General features: G+C 48.1%; 1 long non-coding RNA gene and 1 other non-coding gene across 2 annotated transcripts; one reads left to right on the forward strand and one right to left on the reverse strand.

Annotated features, from left to right (window-relative positions):
* Window positions 1-59: 59 nt before the first annotated feature.
* Window positions 60-25,928, reverse strand: LOC132646448 (uncharacterized). Its single transcript, XR_009584746.1, has 3 exons — window positions 25,843-25,928; window positions 25,534-25,675; window positions 60-165 (listed from the first exon to the last, which is right to left on the reverse strand). It is a non-coding gene; the product is annotated as an uncharacterized LOC132646448 (long non-coding RNA).
* On the forward strand, window positions 5,972-6,113 carry LOC132646595 (small nucleolar RNA SNORA48). Its single transcript, XR_009584858.1, has one exon. It is a non-coding gene; the product is annotated as a small nucleolar RNA SNORA48 (small nucleolar RNA).
* Window positions 25,929-26,003: the final 75 nt, after the last annotated feature.

Consider the following 26,003-nt stretch of genomic DNA (forward strand, 5'->3'; position numbering starts at 1 on the left):
GCAGCTTTTTTTTTTTTTTTAATGAATTCCAATATTTGAAAATTAAGAGCTATCCAACGGTGTTAGTCATCAGGGAACTGTGAATTGAAAGCACAGTGAGATCCAACTTCATGCCCACAAGATCATAATGAAAACGTGCGCGCCATGGACCAGGCTGGTGAGGACCTAGAGAAACAGGAACTTTGCAGTTATTACTGGCAGGAATGTAAAATGCTGCAGCCACTTTGGAAAATAAGCATTTTCTTTAAGAGTTAACCATGTTGTGTGCTTTGGGCCATAATAACAAAAAAGAAGAAGTTACATATAAATTTACCATACAATCTCATAATTCTACCCTTAGGTATCTAAAAAAATGAAATAAAAAGTGGGGGTTGGGGAGGTCCTGTGTGGATGTAGAAAACATACACAGAAATGTTCACACAGCATCATTTGTAACAACCAGAACATAGAAACAACCTATATGAGCATGAACTGAGGAACGGAAGTGGTAGATCCACGCAACAGAACATAAGACCCGGACAATGGATGCAAGCAACACGGCCAACCCTGAAAACCCACGCTCACGTGAAAAAAGCCAGGCACAAGAGTACACGCCAAATCATTCCGTCTGCATGAGATGCCCATAAAAGGCCAAGCCAGAGAGAGAGAGTAATATGGTGCTTGCCTGGGGTGACATCTGGGGTCAGAGAGGGGGGACAACACAGGACCCAACAATAGAGGAACAAGGAGGTCTAAGTGGGGCAGTGAAAACGTTCTAAAACTGGCTTTTGGCACCAGCTGCACAACTTGGTAAACATACGAAAACAAAAGAAAAACCCAAACCACTAAGTTATAGTCCCTGAATTATGTAAGTATATAAATACACCTTGATAAAATAATTTTTACAAATAATGACAAAGGTTTCAGTACACACACACACACAAAAAAATAAAAAACAAAAAACAAAAAACAACAACAACAAAAAAACCTAAATTTCAAGCTTTTCAAAACTAGAAGGTCTGGGAATCCAGAAACCATTTGTTGGTGTCATGGCTATTGCTCATTTTTAGACAAAGCACATATCACTTGGGATGTCCCTGTCACCACCCTTCCACGCCATCTTTTACCCCCGACCTGATTTACTACTGAATTCATTTGTCTGGTTGTGACTGTAGTTTGTTTATTTGTCTTGTTTTGTTATTACTTTTTCTTTTTCAGTGTTGAGATCAGACTGAGGGCCTTGAGTGTGTTAAATAAGTGCTCTTCCGCTGAGCTACATCCCAGGCCTCATTAATGTATGTTTTTTTAGGTTTTCAGGCCCCTGGTTGCTTTGCTGAGGAAGGGTACAGGGCTCATGCCAAACCCTCACAGAGACATGAGAAGCTGTTTCTGAGATGTGCCTGTCACGGTGGTGAGGTAGTGGAAAGTTTGGGGTGGGAGGAGCCTAAGCAGTGCCGAGAAGTCCACCCTACAAACGGAATTTGTAGAAATGGGGTGGGGGCTTGAGGCACACACACCATGGCTTCTACTCCTCAGTCTTCCGGTGTTGCCTGACCAAAGGAAAGGGGTCAGGACCAAGGTAAAATTGAACACTGGTTCACAGAAGATTTTAACAGAAAGTGTAATGACAGAACAGTCAACTCCAGTGAGCTAAGAAAGAAGAAACTTCTGGAATTGTCTTAGGTCCCTGAGCTCCCTCTTGGGTTCTCAGAAAATCCACAAGAAGAGAGTCCTGAAAATTACTAATTTAAGGTTTCCTATCAACCACACAGAACCTGGCTCAGTCGTGTAGTACTTGATTTATGAAACCTGAGGCTGGGAGTGGAGCTCAGGGTGTGCTTAGAAAGCATTGGACCCTGGGTCAAGACCCAGCACTCAAAGACAAATAAGAAAGAAAACAGAGACTTGATAATCCTTGACCTTAATATAGCAAGCTGCACCCATGGCAACTGGTCAGTGATTGTCTTTTGTACCTAGGGCCGGTGCCATGTGCTGAAGGGGCAACAGTAATTACACAAACACGGTGTCTGCCCTTAAGGAGATTGTAATCCAATGAGAAATATGGGGGGGGGCAAACAATTGTAATAGGAGTTTGGTTTTTTAAGGGTTCTGAAATTGTGTGCAGATTTTATTGTGTGCCCCCCAACCCCCCGGGGGAGCTGAAGGGTTTTGGGGGGCAAGAAATTATCTTCATTTGTTTGTTTGTTTTTCAAGACAGGGTTTCTCTGTGTAGCCTCGAACTCACAGAGATCTGCCTGCCTCTGACCCCCCCACACCCCCCGCACCAGTGCAGGCCTCACAGGCATGCGTCACTGCACCCGGCTTGAGATCTGTAGGGTTTAATAGCAGGTTCCCATAAAGGCCTCTAGATTTAAAAGGGTTGCAAGCATTCAACATAGTATGTTCATGGCTTGGCTTAGAGATATCTAGGGGAACAGAACTGTTAGACTTATAAAAGGGAGCAGTCCAGGGGCAGCCATCTTCATTCTGGAGACTGAGAGAACCCAACACGAAGCCTCAGAGCACGAGGGACCACGATGCCGTGCCCTTCTGTGGCTAAAGTCCTGAAAGAGCTCTGGAGAGCTGCTGGCGTGAGTTGAGCCTGGCGTGCACAGATGACGGCAGCCGGAGTAGATAATCTTGGTTAGGAAGAGTGTGTGAGCTGGCTAGTCCATTCTTCCCATCTTTGTCCCACTGGGACCCTCGCCTGTTGAACTACGCCCCTTCCCAAGGTGGGTGCTTGCCCTCAGGTTTACCCACGTCGGTTTTCTCTGAAAGAGGCCTCACAGATGAATCTAGAAGTGTGTTTTGCTGATTTAGGCATCAGGATCCAAGGGTGAGGGGTAAAGAAATGAACTCAGAATAGGGTGCTGGAGTGATTTTGTGCCCCGTGTATTCAAATGCCGATTTCTGCGCCAGGATGCTGATCTGATTACAGGCCAGACTTTAGCATGGCCACTGTTATGAAGCATTTCCTGTCTTAGTATTCTGTAAACACTGTTCTCCATCACCTTCTAATTGGTTAAATAAAGAGCTGAAGAGCCAGTAACTGGGCAGAAGAGGATAAGGTGGGACTTGTCTGCCCTGTGGGAGGGTCTCAGGTGAGGTCTAGAGAGAGTGTGTGCAGCCATCGGAACACGGATGAAGAGGCAGGCGCCAGGGTGAGACTAAGATGGCAGGTAATGGGCTACGTGACGGGAAGTAGGCCAAGGAAGTAGGCCAGGCCACAACAGTCTGGTTAGAACAGCTGAGTATCTGCCCAGCTACGGTGCCTGAAGCTTTTAATACATATAAACGTCTCTGTGTCATTATTCAGAGCAAGGGTGGGCATAGAAAGTCCATACTTTTACAATAGGGGCAGAGAAACAGCCCTGGAAATTGATTTAGTGGAAGTAATATTGAAGCTATAACCCAAAGAATAAAAGGTTAACCAGACGAAGAAAGAAGGCGTTCTTTCTGAAAAGGTGGGAGATGGAAAACCCAGGAGGTAGTTAGGCTGGGGTCAGATCTTATCTATGTACCGCAAGGAGGAGGACAGCTGGGGAACTGCGAGAGAAGTTTAATTTGAGGAGTAACACAGTCAAGTTTGTGGTTTATCGAGATCATCTGGCCATAGGTAGGAGATGAAAGAGGCTGGGAGGAGAGTTCTGAATGGTGCAGCCACAGCAAACCATGCAGCCAAGAGGCAGGCTGGAAAGTCAAGGTCAGATGGCTGAGATTGCTGCGGCAAGGATTACATGAGGTATTTAAAGCGCCAAGCCAATGTGTGAAGATGTTAAAATGCCTACCATCACACAAGGGGGTATTTATAGTGCCCAGAACAGTGAGTGACACACTTTAGAATGACGTCCTTCTTCCTTGCCATGGCCTCACGCACTGAAAAAACAATCCTCCCTGTGCCCTACACTTTCATAAACAGGCTATGAGACCTGTTGACTCACTTTTCCCCATCCATGTTCATCCCGGTAGCCTGTCGGAAGACCAGCTCATCAGATATAAAAAGTGAGCCACCGATGCAAGCCACGTAGCTGATTAAAAGTTTCAGAAGCTCTGTCTAAAAAGAAAAGCCTCATTTGCATTTACTTTAATCATGTTATCAAATTTAAGTACATGGAGAATATAACATTTCAGTGTATCCCCAGCTGAAAATCACTCATTGTTTTTCCAGTTCTAATGCTGTCATGAAATTTTCACTTTTTCTGATAGACAAGTTCATAAAAATCTATTCATCGGTGAAAGTTTGAAGTCCAGTGTGAGGGGTCATAGCTTCCGAATGGCTATTTTAAGTGTGCAGAAGTCTGTTGGGATGTATAGACTTTGCGTGTGGTTAGTTATTGTGTGACGTTATTTACTTTTCTAGTTATTTGTAATAAAGTTTATTTAAAAAAAAAAAACATTCACAGGGAGCCAGAGATGGCTCAGGGTTAAGAGCGCTTGCTGCTCTTCCAGAGGACCGTGGTTGATTCCACACCCACACAGAGCAGACATCTGTAACTCCAGCCTCGGACGAGCTGACATCCTCCTCTGGCCTCTGAGGGCACCGAGTACAGATGTGCATGTGGGCAAAACACCTGCACACAGGAAAATAAATGGACAGATTTAAAATATTTTTTAAAATGAATAGAATGCTTCACCCATCATGTTAGGTGTCCGTAGTGGATGTATAGCAGAGATATATAGCACGTGTTCATTTAAACTGGCCACGTTGTAAGTGCTAAACAGCTACACACGGCTACCAGATGGGATAGCACAGTGCTGGACTGTCAGTTCTTGTCAGGCAAGGCCATCTTGTATCCCTAAGAACCAGCTCTAAACTTGCAAACGGTAGGTACCTAATCAAGGTTTGCTGGAGAGAAAGATGGTAGGAGGGACGGTAAATAGACAGACAGAAGATGGATGAGTAATGAGGTCCCTTCAGCTCTGAGGAGGAGGCATTGTAGCGGAGCCTGAAAGCCAGGCAGGAGGTCCACGGCTAAGGACTAAGGAGGGTGGGCTGCAAAGAGCCACGGCATGGGCAAAGGTGGTGCCGGAACACGGAAACAACAGGGTTGGGCTGAAGCACAGAGTTCTTCCAATAAAGACAGTGGGAAACGGCTCTAGAGGTCCCTGAAAACGGCCCTCATCCAGGCTTGGTTCAAGGGCAACTAACTGCCATGCCAGAAGTTTTGACACTCCAAGTCAGACCACCAAAATAATCACGAAGCAGATTACAGGTGACACGTATGATAATTAGAAAGTCAAATGCTGATTAGCTATTGAAAAAAACAAATGCGCTGTTTGTTTTTAAAGGCGCAGTGATGGTATTTTTAGTCTACAAACATGTTTTTTTTTTTTCTTTTAGTGGTGTACACAGAAATATTTACAGTTAAAGGCTATAACGTCTAGGCTGGGAGTGCAGCTCAGTGACAGAGCATATGCATGGCATGCAAGAAGCTCTGGGAATATAGTTTCTGGGATTTGCTTCAGGATATCGGGGAGCTGGTAGAGCAAACAGTTTGGTGACGACCTTTTGGGACAGGGTTACGGGAACACCTGTCTCCCTAATTTTTGCATATGTTGGAAATGCCTTACAACCTAAAACTGCAGATTAATCTGTTGCTACTGCTTCTACTTGGAGGACTGAATTTAAAAGAAAACTGGGGAACTGTGGGTTCTGCAGCCCCCGAGTGCGGCCCGGTGGACCATGGGAGAGGCTCTCACACCACTGGCACACTGACTGGGTGACACAAAATAGAAGGTCCTGTGGCTGTTTTCCCCGTCTTCAAGGAGGTTCCCTCTGGTGCTGGTGGCTTGGCATCTCCCCACAGTGCCAGTGGGGTAGCTGGATACTCCAGAGGTCCTGTCTAGTCCCCATTGGTCCAAAGGAAGTATAAAAATGGTTACTGCTGCTCAATAAAATAGATCTGAACCTCCATGCTGGTCTCCAGAGTTTGTGTCCTGGGTTCGTGACTCCACCTCTTTCACCCCCTCCTGGATCCCGGTTCCCACAGGGAACCCCTGGCAATGGGCAAAGAGACACCTTGGTGGTGGTGTGTTCTTATACCAGTCAGGGGCAGAGCAGAAGGCAGTCCTTTGTCATTCTAGCCTGATGCCTGGCTTGGTGGCCAGAGCTATTTCACGCCTAGGACTCCTAAAAAGCAAGCAAAGCAGATCCAGACAGCACAGCGCAGGAGAAGGAAGACCTGTGGACTGCCACATCCCCACAGACCCGCCCTGGCACACGGCACAGGTGGGCCGCACACACCTGTCTGCTGCCCGGCCATGCAGTGGCACAGGAGGATGATGTCACTCAGGGGCCCGCCAGCCGTGTGGCCGGCCATGTGTGTGGTGGTCAGATGGGAAAGAGAAGGGGAGGAGCTTGAGCACTGTGAAGAGAGATGCAACTGGAGACCCAAGGGTGCAGAAAAGCAGCCTGTTGTGAGTGGCCAACCCTGCCACCTGGGGCATGGTGAGGTCCCAGCTTCAGCTGCCACTGAGGGCCGTGTCTGAGTCCGTGGCTATGCAGCGGCATGGGTCACGGTTGATGCCTATGGCTCAGAGCATCACTAGAGAACAGAGCATATCCTTGGTCAGGACAGCCACCAGGAACCAGGTGGATCCCAGAGATTGTGCAGAACTGGCCCTGTCCCTCACTGGCTGCTGTACTCTAGAGAGCTGGCCCTACTTCTCACCAGCTGCAGCCCTGCACCTTGAGAGAGCAGCATAGTTGAGCTGTCCCTGGTGGACGGGGTGTGAGGTGGCCCCAAGGGCAAGAGCTTGGGAGAGCCAGCCCCAGCACTGGTCTGCTGTGGGGTGTCGTGGTTGAGGGGGTGATGCCCCACCCCAGTCCCGCTCCCCTCACCACCTGAGGCAGTCAGGAGAGCTGGCTCTGGGGCCATGACAGTAGGTGAGCTGGCCTTGTCCCTCAGCCGCTACAGTGTTTGCAAACGTGGACCCTGCGCCTCGCCTGGACAGCACAGCAGAGTTGGCCCTGGTGAAGGTGGTGCAGGTGAGCCAGTCCCAGGGGCAAGAGCCTGGGAGAGCCAGCCCACCACTCCTCTGCCTGCTGTGAGGTGGTGTGAGTGTGGGGTGATGCCCCCGCTTGACACCTGCAGTAATGGGAAGAGCTGGCCCCAAGGGCATGAGAGCGAGATGGCTAGCCCTGCCCCCTCACCGGCTATAGCACTCAGGAGAGTGGGCTTTACACCGGGTGGCCTAGCAGGAACAGTGCTGGAGAGCTTGCTTGCCCTGATGGCGTGAAGAAGGGAGAGCTGGCAGGACACACTGTCACATACTGCAGCTTCCATGATGACAAGTTTTCCATGCTTTGGGGTTTGTTGTTGTTTGTTTTAATTTGGGAAGGAGTTTGCAAGGGCAAAGGCAGATATGAGGGCACAGGAGATGAACTGGACTTGGGTGCATGATGTGAAACCCACAAAGAATCAATACAGAGTTATAAAAGAAAAGTTAAAAAAAAATGGGGAGGGCTGGAGAGATTGCTTCTAGGTTAAGAGCGATTGTTGCTCTTACAGGGACCCAGGTTGGATTTCCAGCACACCTGCGGCTCACAGCTGTTACTCCAGTTCTAGGGGATCTGATGCCTTCTTCCAACCTCAGTGGGCACCAGGCAAGCATATGGTAAACACACATACATGCAGGCAGAACACTCATTCACATAAAATAATAAAATAAAAAGTTTAATTGTCCGGTAGTGATGGTGCATGCCTTTCATCCCAGCACGCAGAAGGCAGAGGCAAATGGGTCTCTGAGGTTGAAGCCAGCCTGGCCTACAGAGTGAGTTCCAGGAGAGCCAGGACTACACAGAGAAACCCCGTGTTGAACAAACAAAGAATTGTATTGATAAAGTAGAAGAAAGTGAACTTTTGTGACAATAAAGAGGTCCCTGGCCTTGTCTTTTTCAGTCCTCCAAAATGTGGAGGATTCAGGTCTCTTGGCTTCTCAAAATCCTATTTCAACCCTCCCCCAGCACAGTGATTTCTCCTGGTAACTGAAATGTCTGCTATTGAAGTGAACTGCCTAGGGCAGTGGTTCTCAACCTTCCCAACACTGCGGTGAACCCCAACCATAAAATTATTTCATTGATATTTCAAAGCTGTGACCTTGCTACTGTTATGAATTATAATGTAAATGCTGAGGTGCGGGATACCTGGCGTGCGACCCCTATGAAAATGGCATTTGACCCAAGGGGGCATGACGCAGAGGCTGACAAACCCTGGCCTCAGGCCAGAGAAAGGGTGATTCTGGCTTTTGGTTCTGCAGGTTCCAGCCCAAGGCTGAGTGGCTTCATTGTTTTGAACACTGACAAGGATGGCACATCAACGTTACAGCGTGGAGCCACTCACGTCACAAATTAGAAGGCCAATAGAAAAAAGCGGAGAGCGGGGTCCCCAAATCCTCTTCGCGGACGTGGTGGTTTAAATCAGAATGGCCCCTATCGGCTCACAGATTTGAATTCTTGGTCACGGGAGAGTGGCAACATTTGAAAGAATTAGAAAGTGCAGCTTTGTTGGAGAATGTGTGTCAAGGGGGTGGCTATGAGGGTTCAAAAATCCCACTCTAAGCCCAGAGTCGCTCTCTTCCTGCTGCCTAAGTGTCCTGTCTGCTTGCCTGCTGCCGTGCTCCCCAACACGATGACAATGGACTGAGCCTCTAAAACTGTAAGCCAGCCCCAATTAAATGTTTTCCTTTATAAGAGTTGCCATGGTCATGGTGTCTCTCCACACCAAGAGATCACTGACTAAGACAAAGGACATGACCCCAATTGCCTACGAATTTCTCATCTTCTAAGTGTCTTTAACACCCTCCATAGTGCCATACTGAGGCCAAGCTTTTGAAGGTGGATTTTTATGGAATACTACTATATTTAAACTTTAAAAATGCCCTCTCCCTAATACTTGGCCAATAACAAATAGCAATTCAGTTGTTGATCCCCCAACTCACCTTGACTTCCTTACTTTCGTACTGGATTGGTCCTAATTCCCTCTGTGGCCCCCATGCTTTCCTGTCATTCAGATTCTGATCACAGCACTCTCTCTGGTTGGGGCCTTCTGCACATCTCCAACTACTCAGATGCTAGCTACCCTTGGAGGTTTAGCTACCAAAAAGTTCTCTTTAGAGCCAAGTGAGTTTGAGGCCAGCCTGGTCTACATATCAAGTTCCAGGACAGACAGAGCTACCTAGAGAGACCCTGTTTCAGAAAAACCCCCACCACCACCAATGGTTCTCTTTAGAAAGTCCAGTCTAACGTGACCCTTTCTAGCTCGTAATTTCTAAAACAGTGCGTCTTCTGGTTGGCATTGAAATCACTAACCACATCACAAGTCTTAAGAGTCTGTGGAATTGCCTTTCCACTCCAGACTGGCTTGGATGACAGTAAGGATGATTCTGGTGGGAATGACTCATGGGCCCAGCCCCCCTCTCCCCCGGTCTCTCTCTTGAGACACTGTCCTGCGCCTGATGGTCCTGGTAAGTGTAGACAAGGCGTTTTCTTCTAACCTGGGATCATCTTAGAGGAGAAGCTTTGCATCTGCTAGGGCACCTGCCATGATGCTGCATCCATTTTTCCCGAGGAAATATTTGTCGGGCTTGGTCAAGTTCAGCTGGGAAGGTGATTGTTGTAGCTTCAAGTTTAGTAATTGTGAAGTTAACTATCACCTGTTATCGAAAGTCTGTCTTGACTCATATTTGTTTTCCTTTCAGATGTATTTTGTGTTTTAAAGGTTTTTTTTCTGCATGGCTGTATGTGCACCACGTGCATTTTTGATGCGCCAGGAGGCCAGAAGAGGACACCAGACCCTCTGGAACTGGAGGTATGGATGATTGTGTGGCGCTGTGTGGATGCTGGGAATCAAACCCCAATCCTCTGCAAGAGCAACAGGTGTTCTGTGGGATTCTGCTGCTCAGGTCGAAGTCTGGCATTTCTGGATAGCCTCTGAGCTTGGTATAAGATGACGGACTCCCTCTCTGAGCTGGGTTCCCTCTCTGCCTGATCTAGGGAACTCCCGATATTCTAAGGAGTGTACTTAATTATCCAGTGGGTGGGGAAGAACTCCAGGTACAGTTAAAGGCCATTGGTTGAAAGCCAAGACACCAAGACATCTCATTAGCACAGGGTGGCTGTTTCCAGGAATCTCCAGATGCTTGCTGAATGGGTTTTGGATCAGGAAAGGGTTGGGCTTATACCCTTCCTGAGGGCTGCGTGACACTCCTTTGCATGACATCCCCAGACATTTGTCCCTAAACTTCCCACCATCTAAATCATGCCCCAAACTTCCCACCATCTAAATCATGCCCCAAACTTCCCACCATCTAAATCTTTAGCTCGTGCTGTAATAATGGAAGATGATCCAATTGTAGAAATCACCTGAGAGTAGGAGGATGGGTGTCTGTGTATCACCTTTTAATACACGCCCAACTATTCTCATCAAATTAGTTCTTTTTCTTCTTGGAAGGTCACAGGAAGATGGGGAGCTGCCCCCAGGACAGCTGGGTTCAAAAGTCCGAGAGACTCCTCTTTGCTTTCTGCTTCTTCAGAGCTCTTGGTCTGTGTGGTGATCAGTACTGATTGTCCACTTGGCAGGGTCTAGAGTCACCTGGGAGAAGAAACCTAGGCGTGTCTGTGAGGGAGTCTGTAGACTTGATGAGCAAAGGTGGGGGCACTGGGTGTGAGCAGTGCCATGTGACATTCTGGGGTCTTGGTCTGGATGAAAAGGCAGATGCAAGCTGAGCGCCGGCCTTCATCTCTCTTCACTCTCTAATCGCAGATGCAGCGCGACAAACTCCCTCAAACTCTTGTCACGCCTTTCCTGACACGATGATAGTATTCACTTCCTTCAGTTGCCTTTGTGAAGTATTTTGTCAGGAAAAACAAAAAAACAAAAACAAAAAAAACCAAAAAATCACAAAACGATCTGAGACCTATAACCGGAAGCAAAGGCCCACATTTCCTAAAGCTCCATGGCTCTGCAGCCGTGTGCACACCAGGAAACAGTGGTCCTTGCTTTGCTCTTTCACGTCAAGGCAATTTCCTAATTTCCTCCGATGAGAGCCTTAGTGGTTGTGAGCTCCCTAACACTGTTTTCCACACACGGTTTATGAATGTTGGCTGGGTGGCTGTCAGGAGACACAGAAGCTCTGTGAACAGGCCTTCTAAGGGGCTCCACAGCCCGAGGCTGCCCTTCAAATCGACAGGCGGCACTCACCGAATGCAGACCCTTCACAAGAGGAGGCCGTAGACATTTCCTAGTCATCCTTTCACAGTGAAGGATGGACAGGGGGACTTCCCAAGACCCTGAGCTACACACCCACTGGAAAAATAAGACATCGTGTCCCAGTAAAGGTGCTAGAAAATGATTGTGCGTTGCAGCAGGCTGCTGGGGGCCGATAGGAATGAACTCAGGGGCAGAACTTACATCTGATCCTCACGGAGCGGACACGGGGTGTTGCAATGATGAAAGCCAGATCTACAAGTCTGCGGGAGAGTTACATAAAGGGCTGCCCACGCTTTTTCCAAAGCAACTATTTATAAATCACAGAACCCTCTCTCCCCCGGTGCCTGCCAGTGGCGAAATACCTAAAACCTTTCCCAGGTCCCGCCCAGAGAGTGAAAGGCGCTTGGCTAATGTTGTGGAACAGGTAAGATGTGGACAAGGCCCAGTGCAGCCTACATTCACGTAAGGGCTCGAGGCCTCAGCAAAGTCGCTGGGCTCTGTCGGTCCAGGTGGCAGTGAAAGCGGGAAGAGGCCACTGTTCCCTGCGTAGCACACAAGCAAGGGCAGCCCTTATTATTCCAGAACTTTCCTGCTCTGTCTCCCGAGCCTGGCTCATCCCGAGTCAACAGGAAGTTAGCTTAGAGACAGGGAGGCCCCCCACCCCCGCCCCCGGAGCATACCTGGAATGAGTAGCTATTAAAAGCCTATCTCTTCAAAGCACATCTTTCATTTCAGAGGGGAAAATGAGGAGCTAAATCGGGAACAGAAAAGTTACATCTGACCAAAGGTATGTGCAGACACATGTTTGTAAATGAGGTCAAGCTTTCAAAATACCCCAGCCCGGACAGATGAGGCAAGCCCCAGGCGGCGGGCTTACGACTGCCACGGATGATGATGATGCCACATTTCTCTCCCCTCCCCAGGGGACTGCTTGCCAGGGAAGGAGTTACTCAGGGGAAAACGTGGCTGCAGTGCCTGGTTGGAAAGGCAAAGTTGGACTTCCAGGGATTTGACCCCCAAAAGCTGAATCCCTCAGTCAAAACTGTCAAAGAAGCAGTTGAGGAACCTGCGTCCCAGACCAGCTCTGGGGCCAGCCCAGGGGACGACAGTTAAGTCCGGGAAAGCAGAGGGTCAATGCACTCATCGGATGCTCATAGCTTCTTCCATGTTGCCACCCCATCTGTCCTTCATCCTTTGATTCAGCTTTTTTCTTTTTTTTTTTTAATCCAATCAATGACTATTTTTAAATAGTGTTTTTCAGATTTGTTTATTTTCTGTGTATGGTGTTTTTTCCTGCATATGTATTTATAGCATGTGTGTGCTTGATGGCAGCAGAGGCCAGAAGAGAGTGCCGGATCCCCTGGGACAGGAGTTACAGTGATTTTGAGAACTACCAGGCAGGTGCTGTAGTAGAACCCGGGTCTTCCGAAAGAGCAAGTGTGCTTAACCCCTGGGCCATCTACAGCGCAGCAACTGTTTTACTGTCTGAGACAGGCCTTCGAGAACCCCAGGATGCTCTTGAAGTTACCATGTCCCCAAGGATGGCCTTGAACTCCTAATTTCCTGCTTCTTCCTCCTGAGTGCTGGCATTGAAGGCATGTGCCATCACCCCATGTAGGCAGTGCTGAGGGAGGAGCAAACCCAGGGCTTTCTATGTGCTGGTTAAGTTAGTGCTCCAGCAATGGAGCCTCGCCACACTCTGCCCGATCCTCCCTGCCCCTCCCCCCCTCAAGCAACTGTTTTCTGATCACAGAATATCAACTGCTAACACACGTTTAATACTTTCATACTACCATCAGCGTGCTAAGCCCTTTCCATGCACTGTCTCTTGTTTTTCCTTTAGCAGTTCTGAGATAGATACATGTCTCTGTGTGCCCAGGCTGCCGAAGACATGAGCGTGTGGCTTCCTTTCTCACAGTTCTGAAGGCTGAAGTCCGAGGTCAAGGGGAGAAGCTGACTGGCTTCTGCTGAGGGTCCTCTTTAGACTGACACATTTTCCTTCCATCTTCCCACGACAGACAGACACAGGAGTTTCTGGAGTGACTGTTATAATGAGGTCATTCCGGAAGGCTCCGTTCTGATGATCCAGTCCCCTCCCGACTCTCCTACCTCCAATTTTATCAAATTGGGGTGAAGGTTTCAACGTGTAAACGGAGGTGACGGACACATTTTAACCATTGGAGTGCAGGTTGGGTTATCTTGTCAGGTACGCTTAAATGTCTTGGATTCCAATATTTTAGAGTATGTGCACACACATGATGAGATCCAAGTGTACACACGAAATTCACTCACGTTCCACACCTACTTCACTCACAGAGCCCAAGGGTACTCTCCTACATTTCATGTGCCTCATGGCACACACGTCATGGGTGGAATTTTCCACGTGTGGCATTGTGCTGTTGCTCCCCATAGTTTCAGGTTTTGGAGCATTTAGGGTTTCAGAGTTTAGAGCCGCCTGACCTATGCCATCTCACAGCAGAGTCAATCATTTTAGTTCACGACACAACCGAGATGTGTGGGAAAATGCGGGTGTCCTGTTTTGTATTTACTGTCCCATATCTCTCCTTCTTCCATATCTCTCCTTCTTCCTCGGCCCCTGTCCCAGCTGGCGTCAACGGTCAACGGACACAGCCTACACCTGAAGAAGCGCGTCCATCGTGTGACTGTCTTCCTCAGGTCGGTTTGTGGACGTGTCAGGGAGGGACTGTCCTGATGAGTAACTGACACAGGAAGTCCCAGCTCCTACGTCCATTGTGGTTGTGTCCTTCCAGCAGGCGGTCCTGGGCCGTAATCCCACACAAAATGCTCCATTTCTCTCCTCAGAAGAGCAGTAAGGAAGCTGAAGGTGGTGGCGCACGCCTTTGATCCCAGCACTGGGGAGGCAGAGGTGGGTGGATCTCTGCTCTACAAAGGAGGCCAGCACAGCCGGGGCTACACAGAGAAACCCTGTCTCAAAACCAAACAAAAAGATAGTAAAAGAAAAAAGAACTACACAGGTACTGCCTGTAACCTGTCGGAGGGGCCAAATCCCGTAAGTTTTGTAACACGCTCCTAGCAAGGCGGCAGGGAAGCAGGCACACGCTGCATTAGTCAGGAAATGTTATTTTATTCTGTGAGACTCTCCTGCAGGCACTGGAGAAATAGCTCGCAGGTAAAGTGCTCACCTGGAGACCTGCATTCGAGCCCCAGCACACACGTAAAGCGCCGGCTGTGGTGGCACACACCTGTGTGTGCATGCCCGCAGCCCAGCACTGTGGAAGCGAAGACAGACAGATCCCTGCGGTGGACTGACAAGCTGCTGCGCCTACTGGGTGAGCCCCAGGTCCCACGAGAGTTCCCGCCTCAACAAACAAACAACAAGCAGCAACAGAAATGAATAGCAACAACAAAAGCCAAGGCGGAGAGCTCCTGAGAAATGACTCCCCAGGCTGACCTTCAGCTGTGTGGGCCTACGAATGCCTTTGATCATAGTGCTTGCAAGGCAGAGGGAGTTCTCTGTGAGGCAGGCTGATCTCTATGAGTTCGAAGCCAGCCTAGTCTACCTATTCCCAGGACAGCCAAGAGCTGTGCAAAGCTCCCGTGTCAGCAGCAGCACAAACCACACACGTTCCCGGCAACAGACACAGTCTCCACTGTCCCCAGGCCTAAGAGCGCGAGCCGAGAAGTTTTGGCCCGCAGGCTGAGCAGTGCTGGTTAGGAGACGGACGCATCTCTCTGGGAAGTGCTGGCTGCCCGTTACCCCAGGCAACTGTAGTCTCTTTGCCCGTGTTTTACTTGTACCTGTAAGTAAAGGCCTGCACAGCGCCTTCTGGTACTATGAACGCTAAAGCAGGTCCTTCTTAAAAATCTAAATCAAATGAAAAACAAATGAACTTAACTTACATTGAAAAAAATATTTCAGAGGACTTTTGAAAAGTTGAGTGTTACAGTTATTTCTTGGGCTCTAGAGAGATGGCTCAGCATCTTCAGAGCTCACACTGCTCTTCCAGAGGACTGTCACACCAGCCAATTCACAATCACCTATAACTCAAGCTCCGGGGGGATCTGACGCCTCTGGTCTCTGCAGGCCCCTGCACTCATGTGCACCCACACAGACACATAATTTTTTAAAATTACGCCATTTATTGTGCCAGGGATCGAAAGTTTAAGCCCCAAAAAGGATTACTAAAAAGGATGTAAGATTTAAAACTCCTCTTCCTCGTTTGTCAGGAGACATTCAAGTAATCAAGACTTCTGTAAAGTGGAAGCTACCAATCTCCCTCAGCCCCTCTCCCACCTGACAGACAGTTGTGATCTTTCAGACAGTCTTACTTTGAGCCCTGGCTGTCCTGGAACTCACTCCGTAGACCAGGCTGGCCTCGAACTCCCTGAGACCCGCCTGCCTCTGCCTCCCGAGTACTGGGATCACAGGTGTGTGCCGCCATGCCTGGCTCCAGTGCGGTAATTTTCAAAGTTGTTTTTCTCACAGGGCTGGGATGGAGGCCAGCATCTCACGTGCCCCAGCCCAGCAGCACTCTGCCATTGAGATGTACTCCAGCCTGACAGCGCGTGTTATTCCGGAAGTCACTGCCCCTCTGAAGACAGAGGTTCTATTTGCTCCATTCTCCATTCTATCATGCAACACTCCAGAAAGCTGGATTCCAGTGTGCAGAGTCCAGACTCACAACAGCACACATGGACCCCGCTGCACAGACACACATGATGGACCCCACTGTATAGACACACATGGATCCCACTGCACAGACACACAGGATGGACCCTGATTTGTAGACACACACGGACCCTGCTGTGTAGAAAACCTTTGCTGTGGCACACACTGAAGCTTTCTGTTCGTTTGCTGAGACAGTCTCACTCTGTAGACCTGGCTGCCCTGGAACTCACTCTGTAGACGAAGCTGACCTGAAACTTTCATAGATCCACTTGCCTCTGCCTCCCGAGTGCTGAGATTAGAGAAACACACACCATATCCAGCCTGAGCTTTGAAAAGATCTGTTCTCTTTTTATTCGTGTACTTATTTGTGTGCATCCTGTGCGTGGATCCCGCAGAAGCCAGAAGAGGTGTCAGATAGGGATGCTGTGAGCCACTTGGAACTGAACTTCTGTCTTCTGAAAGTGCAGCAAACCCTACTCACCTCTCAGGCTCCAGACATTGCATTTTTGTTTTTTTGTTTTTTTGAGACAGGGTTTCTCTGTGTCGCCCTGGCTATCCTGAAACTCACTCTGTAGACCAGGCTGGCCTCAAACTCAGAGATCTGCCTGCCTCTACCTCCTGAGTGCTGGGATTAAAAGCATCTGCCACCACCACCCGCCCATACATTGAGATTCTAAAGGTCACAAATATGTGATTTGTGTTTTGAAATCTATTACTACTGAGTGTGTGCACGCGCATGTGTTCAGGTGCTTCGTTCACATGTACGGAGGTCAGAGCAGTCAGTTCTCTTCTACCTTTATGTAAGTTCCGAGGGTCTAACTCGGGGCTTCAGGCTCCCATGACAAGCAACCGTACCTGCCAAGTGATCTGGCCCGACCTCTGTTTTGTGGGACAGTGTTTTAACACGTAGCTAGGCTGCTTCAGGATTTTCAGGTTGGCCTGTAGCTCCTGATCCTTTGGCCTCAGCACCCTGAGTGTTGGAACTGCAGGTGTGTGTCCCTGTGCTAGGCAGTTTTATGTCAGTTTGACATGAACTGGAGTAATTTCGGAAGGGGGAACCTCATCTACTAGATTGTGTAAACTGTTGGCAAGCCTGTGGTACATGATTAATGGTTGGTATGGGAGGGCCCAGGTCACTGTGGGCGGTGCCACCCCAGGGCTGGTTTTCATGGGTGCTCTTAGACAGCAGGCTGTACAAGCCAGGAAGAACAAGTTGGTAGCAGCCCTTTGCCATTTCTGCATCAGTTCCTGTCCTTCCTTTGATGACGGACAGTGATATGAAAGTTACAAACTAGAATAAATTCTTTCTCCCCAGGTTGTTTGATCATGGTGTTTTATCAGTGGCTTTTTCTTTGTTTTGCTTTGTTTCTAGAGACAGGTTTTCTCCATGTAACTGTTTTATCAGATTTATCACAGCGATAGAATCCCTAACTAAGACAGAAATGGGTTCTGAAAGTGGGGCCTTACTGTGACTTCATCCTAGGTTTTGGGGAGGAATGTAGTGGCATTTGAACTTTGGGCTGGAAAAGCCATTCAGCTGTCACAGTTCCGTGGGCTGTTCTGCTGGTGTTTGGAAAATAATGTCAAGAGAATTGCAGGCAAAGGAAGCATCTTCAGAGGAGAGTCGAGAGTGCCTCAAAGACTATCTGGACTCCTCATTGTGGTGTTTTGAGCTAAGAACTACTCAAGTCAAACATCACTTTGTTGGGACAACTGATATTGGTCAGTTGAGGCTGAAGAATGAGTGGTGGTTAAGAAGAGGCCAGCACTATTGAAGCAAAGATTTTCTCAGGGTCAGCATACAGAAGCTGTGTTCCAGAAGGGGCCAAGATCGTACCTCGTGATGGCAGCCCAACTGCCACATGGTTGGAGCCGCTTTTAAAGGCATGGATGTGTCATGACAGCAGCAGAGGTGTGGAGAGGTGTGGCAGGATTGGCGTCTCTGCAGAGAGGCTGGCAGAGGGCGTCGGTGAAGATGCAGCCCCAGCTGCAGTCAAAGCCCCAGGGTTTAAGGGGTCATGGAGAGAAGTTAAGGCACCAAATGGTGGAGGCAGAGTCTGCAAAGAGGGCCCAGGAGAGGCTACTGCTGAAGGCACAAGCCCAGCTGCAAAGTCTACAGCACAGTGTTTTGGAGATGCCATTACCGTGGGACAATCACCAAGGACAGGAGTAGCCACGGAGTAGAGCCGGCCTGAGCCTGAGAGACGAGCTGGGTGTGTTGCAAATGGCAGGTCTGAGAAGTGCAGCTGGCTGCCGGGACTTTTTGGAGCCCAGAGGTTGAGTCACAGATGTCAAGCACTCTACTTTTTATTTTCTTGACCCTCGGCTTTCCTTTGATTGGCTTGTAACTATGTCCTGGTTCTTTCCTTTTGGATTAAGAAAGTATTTAAAATTATTATCATCATATTTTATCTTACAGGAGTCCACATCAACAGACTTTGGCTATTTTAGAGAGAACTGAATTTAGACTGTTTTAAAGAGAGTTCAAATTCGTAAAGATGTGGGACTTTTTTAAAGCTAGAATGTTTTATATTGTGATGTTAACATGCCATCTTGGGGACAAGCAAGGAAGGAAGGGATCTAGTTGAAGAGGGATGCATTTGCTTGTCAAGTTGGCAAGGGGTCAATGTGCTGGTCAGTTTTACTTGACACAAGCTAGAATCATTTTGGAAGAGGGAGCCTCCCTTGAGAAAAGTGTCCCCACCGCACTGTCCTCCTGGTAAGCCTGTGGTGCAGTTTCCTGATTGATTATTGATGTGGGGGGGCCAACTCAGCAATTGATTATTGATAGCGGGGGCCGGCTCAGCGATTGATTATTGATGTGGGAGGGCCATCTCAGTGCGGGGTGCCACGTCTGGCCCGGCTGTCCTGGGTGCTACAAAAAACCAGGCTGCACAAGCCATGAGGAGCAAGCCAGAAAGCAGCACTCCTCAAGGCTCTTGCTTCAGTCCCTCCTGCCCATCCCTCCTCTCCGTTCCTCTCACTATGCCCCTCCTGCTCTGCTTGCGTTCCTGCCATGATTTTTCTCAGCAAAGGACTGTTAACCGGACATAGAAGATGAAATAAACCCTTTCCTGTCCCGTTGCTTCTGGTTGTGGTGTCCTATCACAGCAACAGAAACCCTAGGACGGACGCCATGCTCAGCCTGGAAGTCTTAACCCTATGTATCCTGCCTGCCATGGTATCCTCATTCATACCTTTTCCTATTCACATATAAATACAAGTTGCAAAAAAATGAAGTTTTTTTTTTTTTTCGCAAAAAATGTGATCCATAAAAATAATTTTACAATTTGACTTAAAAATTTTATGTGTATTGGTATTTTGTCTACATGTATGTCTGTGTATGAGGGTGTCAGGTCCCCCAGAACTGGAGTTACAGACAGTTGTGAACTGCCATGTGGGTGCTGGGAATTGAACCCAGGTCTTCTGGAATAGCTGCCAGTGTTCTTAACTGCTGAGCTTACCACCTCTCCAGCCCCTTCAAGTTGCTTTTTTTTATGTGTTTGTTTGTTTGTTTTTGTTTTTAGAAAGGGTTTTTCTTGTAGTCCTGGCTGTCCTGGACTTCTCTGTAAACCAGGCTGTCTTTGAACTCACAGAGATCCACCTGCCTCCAGCGTGCTGGGATAAAAGCATGTAGCGCCATCACACCTGGTTTTCAACTTGATTTTCTTTAAGGCCAGTGACTTACATGTAGCTATTGGATCTACTTTGCAATAAGACTGAGATTGAAAATGCCAAAGAGTTTTCTAACTCCATAAAGTTCAGTTTCTTGAAGATGAGGAGTCTCAGGAGAGGCTCTCAGGTTACCGTGCTAGAGTGAGTGAAGCCAAGAGTAAATTCCAACATTAGATGCCCCTGCCCAGTTACTGGAATGTTATTCCCATGATTCCACGTGCCTTTCCTGCCCAGGAAGGCAGGAAGTCTCTGAGGCAGAGGTTAGAGTTGCCCGGCCCTCTCTGTAATCTCACAGGCCCTGCTTGTGGTTTGCAGTGAGTCTTGGATTTCCTCAGTAGCGTAGAGTCGGAGGGCTGGTCCTGTGGTTGTGAGCTCAGTCCAGTGCCAGGAGGAGTGAGCATTTAGTTTCTTGGTTATGCTGTCACACTTGCATCCAAACTGGCCTGTTGGACACTCTGTTCTGATAATGTCACCACCATGTCTCTGGGGACAGCCAGGGAGCTCAGCACATCTCACTGTCTGACTCAGCTCAGAGCTCCGTGGAGGTAAGGATTTTTATCTGCTGGGTTTACCACTGTGCCCTCAATGCTTGTAACACTGCCCGACAGAGCACACACCCAATAAACAGTCCACAAATAAATGACTCTACATGGTTGACAGTCTTACGGCTTCTCCCCTTACAGGTTACACACTGTCTGTCACCCCCTGTCCACTTCCACGGACCCTGCTTACAGTAAGTCACAGATGATCCCCATTTCTTTTACAATGTTCCAGTGAGGAGCAAATATCCGTTCCTGGAACCTGGGTGGGTTCTGTACCTGTTTCAAGCCTCACGGTGGCAGGTGTGGTGCTGATAACCTCTGGGCCCAGGGACCAAGAAGCCCCCACTTCTTGTTTCTTGGAACGCTTACCATCTTACGTCGTTAGATAGGGCCCAGAACCAGGTTGAAAATAAAGGGCTCAGCTCAGTTCAGCCTTCCAAATATTTCTTCCAGGAAGACAACCACGAGAGAAAAACCATCTTGGCTCCTTCGAACCATCTGGGTCTTCCAGAGCAGTCACCCAGCTGAGCCCTCCTGCAAGGGTCCGAAGAACACGCTGCACGTTTTTGGTGAAAACTGCCGTCCTTCTGAGGCAGAAAGGTTTTTATTTTTGTTGTCCTTAATCCAATAACAGCTTATCCTGCGGCTTGTCAAGTAGAAGGCTTTGTGCTTTGTCGTTGTGCCTTCTGAGACGTGCAGCCCACTGGATGAAGAGATACAGCCCAGGGAGGCACAGCGAGCCTCTGCAGAGAGCACAGCGCTGGGGGTTAGAAGAAAGTCTGATGGGAACACCACAGGATTGGGTGTGCCACCCCGGAGAGTACTGAGACTTCTGAAAACTCTCCAGGAAAGCAGCCTCCGCCTTCCTGAACTTCTAGAAAGATGGAGAAAACAAGAGCGCCGGCCACGCTGTGCCGTGATTTGTCAGAAGAGTAATAACTGGGAGGTTGCCCTGCACAGGGCTCTAGAACTCTACGACTTGTTGCTGCTTTTGTTCTTGTTCTTCCTCCTCCTCCTTCTCCTTCTGCCTCCCAAAATTCTTTCCCTGACGCCAGATTGTTGGGTAGGTAGTGAACTGGGTCTACCTTCCCTCTTGTGCGTTAGCTCAGCAGCACACATTCCAGGTTTGTCCTCTCACAAATCCCAGATTAATTTCTTCATCTGTGCGTGAGTGGACATAACATTAATTATAGTACTGGTCTTCCTCTGAAAATCAGATGAGATGTGAAAGCTAGGAAGCACTGACTGCAGAGAGCCTACATGGGGCCAACAAAGCCGTGGTGACTAAAGTAACTGACGAATCAGTTAGCTGGAGCAGTTATGAAGATGCTTGAGGGCAGGAGGAGAAACAGATCCCACAGCCTTCTGCCTGCCACACCCGAGGCTGCCAGAATTCACCACAGCCCAAAGCTGAGGCATTCTAGAGCAGCAGCAACCATGGACTGGGATCTGGACTCTCCTGAAATCCTGAAATCTCTGAGAAATCCTCCTCACACCAGCTAAATCAGACAGTTGGCTCTGGTGGATTCTGGAGCATGCCTGGGAAGCCGCTCTCTTTAGGCTAGGGCCAGATGCATTTGCACAAGCCTCTCAACTCTGCTCTCCTCTGTCTCTACTTGCTGCCGAGCCAGGCTGTCTCCTTTCGAGGCACAGATGGTCCCTAGCAGTCTCACACATCCTACAAGCTTAGCACCCCTCCCCCCATGGGGAAAAGAGCACTTCTCTTTCCCAATAGTTCCAGAAAAAGGCTCGGGATTAGCACTTGCAAGACACACAGGAGGCCTTTCCCTGAGCCTGATGCAGTGGTCAAGGGGATGAGCTCTCCTGGTTCAGTGTTGGAGATATCTGAAGACTCCAGGAACTGGAGGTGTGGTGATGAGAGTTACCCCAAGGAAAAGGATGGCTCTGCCCCCAGTATCAGGAAAGGAATGGCAAACAGAATCTGGGTGGGGAAAACAGATCCAACGCCAACAGTCCTGGCGGAGACATCAGACGCTACATAAAGAGGCTGTTCTCAAGCTGGATGTTGGGCATGCGTTCTTTACCTGACCCTTTAAGGAGAAGTATCCCAACCCGGTAACAAGGTGGGGCCTACAACTGCCCCACTCCGTTGGCGTCCCCCTCTGTCCTATCTCCACCCTTCATCTCAAATATCTCTAATTTGCTCTTCATTGGTTTTTGTGTTACTTTAACAAAACACCTGAGGCAGGTTAGCTTTTTAAAGAAAAAATGCATAAAATTCAAATGACACGGTACAGCTTCTGGCTAGGACCCCAGAGTCAGTGGTAGAAACACACTCAGGAGATAGCATCACATAACCCACAATCTCTCCTGAGATGGGCCTCCAACTGACCTACTAATCTCGGCTTCCTGTGGAACCTGCCTCCCAGGGTGACCACACTGAAGGCCAAGCTTCCAACACATAAATCTCTGAGGGTATAGGCAACATCAAAATGGCAGCACCTGACTGTAAAATGTTGTTTTTATTTCCCCAGAGGAAGGAATGAGATGAGAGCTGTTCCCAGGCCTTTCTCGTTCTCTCACTGGCTGGTTCAGTTCAACTCTTCTGGCCCAAACTCCTCTCCAAGCTGACTGATTCAAACTGGCTACTTTTGACTTCTCACTGAATTGCTCTGCCTGGCCTAAAACTAATTCTCGCAACACGTTTTAATCTTCCGACTCTTTCCTATTCTCTGGCTCATTCTGATGTCACCTGTGTCTAGCTTGATCTCTCTGCAACCTGTCTCTGTAAAACTGTCCTGGTAAAAACAAAACAAAACAAAACAAAACAAAACTCTCTTCTCTCTGCCTTGCTGCTCTTAAGTAGCTTCTCTTTCCTGTTCTGTTCTTATGAGAGTCGGGCGTATCCTATCTCTGACTCATTCTGTCAACTCTTTCTCTGATTCATCTCTTTGCCTGTCTCTCAATTAATATAGATGTCACTTTCAAACATGGCTGTTAGCTTCTATAAACCCTACCTTCATTGTTTGGGATTAAAGGCGTGTACTAATGGTGTGTACGTATTCCAGCCAGATCACATTGTAATCCAGAGTGTGTCTGCATTCTAGCCAGATCTCATAGACCTGGAAGGTCTTTGGATGTGATCCCTTGTCAGAGCAGCCAAGTTGCTGGATTAAAATTTCTATACATTTGACAACCATGTCTTGTTCTTCTTTCCCTAATGTACCATTTCTCCTCAGCCTCCATCAACATGAAACACAAAAGCTCTGCCTCTTCTCTTTCTCACCTCCTACATGCTATTACCATGTAATTATATCTGTGAGTTTCTGGTGCCATCAGCCAGGAAGCCCATCTAAGCACCGAGAAAGTCTGATGATACTGCGCAGGTCATTGAAACCAACTATTCCTTTATTTGGGGTTTGTTTGCCCCAAAAAAATATATCAAAGTCACAGCCCAATACCCATAAATAGGACTTCCTCTTCATTTCAGATTCATTGCCAATGTAATCAAGTTGAAAAGGACTACTTCTAAGCCCTTGACCTGAGAGCAAATGCATTTCTATTGTTTGAAGCTATATAAGTTTGTGGTCATTTGTTACAGCAGCTCCAGGGGATACATACACCCTCTAATTTTGCGCTCCTGTTTGATAAGCCAGTGAATTTCCTGGTTGCTCAAGCAAAATGATTCCCTTAGGCACAGCTGAAGTCTTGAATAATACAATAAGTTACCTACACGGTGGTTCATGCTAAGAATGCAATGATAAATTAGGCCCTGCTTCTTCTACCTTTGAGTCACCCATCCGTGGGCCAAAACCATGTAAAAGGACAAAAATAAACCAGATTCATACTAATTTGGCAATATCTGATGCCTGGGGGAAAAAAAAAGCATTTATCTTAAGCACAGTTATGGCCTCAGTCAAAAACACTCAAGGCTCCCAGCTCTAACTTGTTCTTTCTTTCTTCTTTCTCTTCCTCCTCCTCCTCCTCCTCCTCCTTCTCTTCTTCTTCTTCTTCTTCTTCTTTTGGATATAAGGTTTCTCTGTGTGTAGTCCTGGCTGTCCTGTATCTCACTTTGTATACCAAAACTAGCCTCAAATTTGCAGAGTTCTACCTGCCTCTGCTTCCAAGATGCTGGGATCAAAGGTGAGTGCCATCACGCCCACCACAGGTTTGACTCCTTAGCCTGGTGTCAAAGGTGCAGGCCTGCATCTCCTCGGGGCTCATTCTGTTCAGCTCTTTCTTTTCACTTCCTCCCTTTGCTACAGTCAGTTAAATCACTAATTTATTCCCCCGAAGACTCCACACACTTCAGAAGTTGTTGTGTTTACTCATCGTGGCTGTCCAAATAAGAGTATTTTCCAATAATTCAAAATCCTGCCGTCAGTCCAGGCCTGCAGTGACAAAGCACGATATGCCACGTGTCTCAACCATCAGAAATTTAGTCTCTTCTACTTCTGGAGACCAGAAGCCTAAAACGAAGGTGGTAGCAAGCCATGCTCTCCCTGGAGGAGGCTCTGGAGCAGTGATTTTCAACCCGTGGGTTGTGACCCCTTTAGGACTGCATATCAGATATTCATATTACAATTCACAACAGTAGCAAAACTACAGTTATGAAGCAGGAATAAAATAATTTTACAGTTAGGAGTCACCACCCCATGAAGCACTGTATTAAAGCGTCACAGCATTAGGAAGGTTGAGAACCACTGCTCTGCAGAGACATCTTCCTTGCTTTCTCCAGCTCTGGCTGGATGCCAGCAGTAACTGGCAGCCCTGACCTGAGGACCCACCTCTCTCCTCCTTCTGTTGTCAAACAGCACTCACCATGTATCTATGTCTGTGTCCTGACTTCTCTTTGTATTAAGGTACCAGTCACTAATCCCAAATGACCCCTATCTTATCTTGATTTCATCTGTAGGGGTCCTATATCCAAATATTGCCACATTCACAGACAACAGACATTAGAACGTGAGCACATCTTCTTGGGGGAACAGAATTCAATCTACAGGACCAAATGCCATCCTTCACAAACATGCAGCACTCCTCAGCTCTGAGGCAGTGTGATTTAATTGGCTCTGCAGTGTGGAGCGGGTCTGCAGTGTGCAGCAGCTCTGCACTTGTGAACTAACAAAAAGCTTGTGAGGGACAAGACCTAGTTGCAGTCCTTGTGTGTGGAGCCCAGAGACCGTGGCCAGTATCTATTCCTTCCATCAGTAAGCAAACTAGAAGTGCTTGAAGTTCTGAAATAAACTGAGAAGGACAAGAGATAAGGCGAAAGACTAGCTGTGGGGACCATCCTAGAGTGGTCTGGAAGCCATTCAGAGAAGGATAATAAAAGCAAAGCTGTCCTAATAAAAACTTCAAAACAACTCATTCCCTCTGATTTTCTACTTGCAGTGGTCAGAGCTTTGGAATATTCCAAAGAGCCGAGAAGAGTCTTTGAGGCCCCAAAAATCTGACCTTAGGGTAGTGGTCTTGCTTATGGCTGAGGAGAAAGCTAAGTCAGCAAAGCACTTACTTGGAAGCATGAGGACCAGAGTCCAATCACCAGAAAGCACGTTTAAAGGGCAGGTGATGTAACTCACCTATGACCCCAGCACTGGAGAGGCGGAGACAGGCAGATTCCCAGAGACTTGCCATCCTATATGGGGAACAGTAGGCTGGGAAACAGTAGGCTGTGTCAGAACACTCACACCTGTGCATGCGCACGCGCGCGAACACACACACACACACACACACACACACACACACACACACTTCTCCCAGCTCCAGATTTTGACCATCTAGTTGAAAACCCCAAACCAAACCCCCACCAGGATGAGCTTACCTGTGCTACACCCCTCACAGGACGGTCTAAGGTGTTAGAAATTCACGGAAAAGTTGTCAGCTGCACACCGGACCCAGCTAGTGCTACTCCCCGCACTGAGAGGAAACAGAATGGCTGGCTCTGAGCCCAGCCTCGCTCTCCCCATAGTCGAAGCATTTGAC

Source organism: Meriones unguiculatus, chromosome 11 (genome assembly GCF_030254825.1).
Source record: "Meriones unguiculatus strain TT.TT164.6M chromosome 11, Bangor_MerUng_6.1, whole genome shotgun sequence".
Taxonomy (NCBI): Eukaryota; Metazoa; Chordata; class Mammalia; order Rodentia; family Muridae; genus Meriones; species Meriones unguiculatus.